We start from the raw sequence: 3597 nt of genomic DNA, 5'->3' as shown, positions 1-3597 counted from the left end.
TGATGCTCTTCACAGTGAACATAAATCACAAATACACTGATCAACCAACATTAAAACCACTGCAAAGACACACAAAACAACTACACACAACACAAAGCCACTGCAAACAGACGATAAACAAGATGTCATGTCTGTTGTGTCTCATCTTGTTCATATTGTGTCTTTGTGAGGATGAACTACAGCGTCAGCATCTTACTTCTTTTAGCAGAACGTTGTTGTCTTTCAAAGAACATGGCGGCGCCCTTTGAGGGAGCATCCTCCATGGAGACAAGACTGAGTTCTGGTTCTGGTTCTGGGTTCTGATGGATCCTGGTAGACAGAAAACCAGCAGTTTAGTAATTGCAGCACAAACAAGCAGCTTCACAACAACCTCAGCAGCAGACTGAGACCCCCCCCCCCTTGCAAGAAGGAGCACGATCGCAGGTCATTCATCCCATCTGTTGTAAGACTGTACAACATCAGCATCACTGGCTGATGTTGACATGAACTGGACTCATATATCATCTTAAACCATGGTAATGTGGGGAATATTCATTTTACATATATATTAAACTATCATGTTTTTATTGCTTTCTGCTTATTACTTATAATCATTTTAATTACTCTTTTGCTTATCAATTACAATCATCATTTTATTACTTTTTTACTAATCACTTATAATCATCATTTTAATTACTTTTTACTTATTGCTTATGATCATCATTTTATCACTTTTACTTACAATCATCATATTAATCACTTTTGCTTATTACTTATGATCATCATGTTATTACTTTTAGTCATTACTTACAATCATCATTTAATTACTCTTTTACTTATTACTTACATTCATCATTAACCTTCGTTGATCATATTATGTGTGCTTGCAACTTGTATTAACCCTATAATCAAATGTAATAAAGTGCTTATGAATGCATGTTTGAGTTCTAGCTCATAACCTGGAAAAGTGTTGATCTAAGCAGGTTGTGCAGGTTTCAACATCTAACTTAAAGGAAAGTGTGTTTAAGGTAAATGCTTGATGCTCCACTTGACTAAAGGCTTGTGGTTACAACTGACCTTTCAAAGAGCTGAGGGGAAAACTCTCCCCCTCGCTTCAAAACTAACAAACTGAAATAAGAATAGCATCTAGGATGGCAGTTTAGTGTGGACAGGTGACAGTTTTAAATTAAAAATAAAGAACATCCGTTAAAACTATGTAATACCTGGAAGAAAGAGGGGGGTCTGCGGTTACAGAGATGTGCAACTTGTCACGTACTCACAGAGGACAGAGACAGGGCAAAAGGTTCAAACAACAGCTAGATGTTTAAACAAGAATAAAAGTTAAAGTATTAAACCATAAAACAATATTGGGGAATTAAGATTAAAATATAATGTTCATAAGAAAAACACTTAAAAGAAAATGTAATCAACAATGTCTTAAATTAACAGTAAATTGGGGACAGGCATAGAAATCTTATATTAACCTATGAGGATCCTAGATTAAAATAGGGATAAAATCAGATTAATCTGCCTTATACAAATAATTAATTTATTGATATTGTTGTACTATTATGAAATATAAATTTAATAAGCTGAATTAATAAAACTCAAAGCTCAGCATAAATTGAGCAAGAAGCTCAGACCTGTTGTCTGCAGAAAGCTGAGTTGTAGTCTGTGTAAAGCTCACAGGAAGTCACACCTCAGGAAGGCACATACACACACATGCAAAGTACTCTGATTACAGGGTGAAGACGGCTGTGGTTGGACGAAGACTGAAGACATCCGGCAGTGTGAACCAATCAGAAGACAACAGCTTCTTAGTTAAAAACTCATGTAATAGTTTAGAATTCGCTCTTTTGTTGTGAACAGCTGCATGCAGAGGAATATTGTCTTAGTTTAAGTCAGTCTGATGCCAGCTAGATCAACATGGAGTCTGCATGCATGTATTTTCTGTACTATCCAATGCGTTTTTACTAAATATTCTTAAATGAATATTTTGACTCTGGGTCATCCTTGTCTCCGAGTGTTTTTTCCTCATTAACAGTACCAAAGAATCCGCTCTGACAGTAAAATCTGCACAACAATTCCTTGCACTGCAGGCATTTTCTGCACTTTTACAGTTACATTTATTCCACAAGCCACTTAATGCAGATGTCACTTATAGTGTAGTAATACTGTATTTATTCATTTTTTCATTCTTCATTCTTGTATATATTGTTATTATGATTATTATGTTGACTGTACATATGGTTAGTGCTGCTCTGAAAGATTTTTGCTGCTGTAACACTGGAAATTCCCCCTGACCTGGGGACTAATAAAGGACTATCTTATCTTATGTTAACACTAAGTCATAAATCAAAGTCCAAACTCGCAGTCTGCTGGATCTGCTGTCAGGATGCAGCTTCATCATTCACTCGCTTTACTGGACTCCATCCAGAATTCACACACAACTGTGAGGCTCAGCTGACTGTCTTACCTTTCCATGTTGGTGAAAACCTGCAGCCACCTGAGGACACAAACACACAAAGTTCAGCCGTCAGTCTCAGTCAAACACACAGCTGACTGTCTCTGCACATTTCATTCTGTTTCTCTGAAAACTGATCCCAGACCAGCCACCGACCAGCTGATTGTGGACGTCCACAGCAGCAGACAAACAGCAGCTTGTTGATGACAAACACAAATCAAAGGTCCACTTACTCTACTTGTTGCAGTCCAACAGCTTTCTGCTCCTCTCCTGAGCTCCACCGTCGTCCTTCTTCAGCTCTGAGGAACCAAACAGCTCGAAGCACAAACCAGTGTGAACCTGCACAGATCAGAGGTCAGCTCTTTATCCTTCTCATATCACACACAGAAACAGCAGATTATGAGAGTCCAAATCAATCCACCCTCCAGTCATAAACATTTTATTTCCCTACAAGTACAGTCAGACTCAATCAGCTTAATCATTAACCTGAAACCTGAGCTTAGAACTCCTTTCAAAGTCTCACTTTTAGTCTCTCACACCCAACTGGAAAACACAAAAACCAGTTGTGTTGCTTGTTGTATTCACCCCCTGCCCCTTATTCTGACTTTTATCTGAGTTCTCAGTGGATTCAGTTCAGATAAAGCCGTGACTTTAACATCCACGTGGACTCTGAGAATGAAGCCTCAACTCTGCATTTAACTCACTCTTACACTCAGTTGGTTTTTCTCTAAATCCAGATAAACCAGCTCACTGTTTTAATCACAGCCTCCATCTTGTTCTGATCAATGACATCCAAACTGAACATCTGATTGTTTTTCTCCAAAACTCTCTTTGGTCTGATCATTTTAATAAAGTTTTCATTTACAGTGATGGACTGATGGACCCAAACAGAGACAGAACACTAGAAGTTTGTCACTGAAAATAAAACTTGGCTTTGAGAAAGAAAACATCAGAACTGAAACACGTGGAATTAAACAACTTGTTGAAAAGTTCAACTGAAAAATAAAACACAGATATTCAAAACCATTTTGTTTTTATGTTTTTTGTGTTTTAATGTGATTTTTTGTGTCTGTGATTTTACCATCAAATATTTATCATTTTTCTACTAATGTCAGTGTTTTCTGTTTTCAGTTCAGTTCTCTTTTTCAATACCA

At 37.2% G+C, this 3597-nt stretch overlaps 1 long non-coding RNA gene across 1 annotated transcript; it reads right to left on the bottom strand.

Annotated features, from left to right (window-relative positions):
- Positions 1–202: 202 nt before the first annotated feature.
- LOC127535717 (uncharacterized) lies at positions 203–2905 on the bottom strand. Its single transcript, XR_007944576.1, has 3 exons — positions 2677–2905; positions 2456–2485; positions 203–309 (listed from the first exon to the last, which is right to left on the bottom strand). It is a non-coding gene; the product is annotated as an uncharacterized LOC127535717 (long non-coding RNA).
- Positions 2906–3597: the final 692 nt, after the last annotated feature.

This window comes from Acanthochromis polyacanthus, chromosome 10, assembly GCF_021347895.1.
Source record: "Acanthochromis polyacanthus isolate Apoly-LR-REF ecotype Palm Island chromosome 10, KAUST_Apoly_ChrSc, whole genome shotgun sequence".
Lineage (NCBI taxonomy): Eukaryota > Metazoa > Chordata > Actinopteri > Pomacentridae > Acanthochromis > Acanthochromis polyacanthus.
This window is presented reverse-complemented; position numbering and strand designations above follow the sequence as displayed.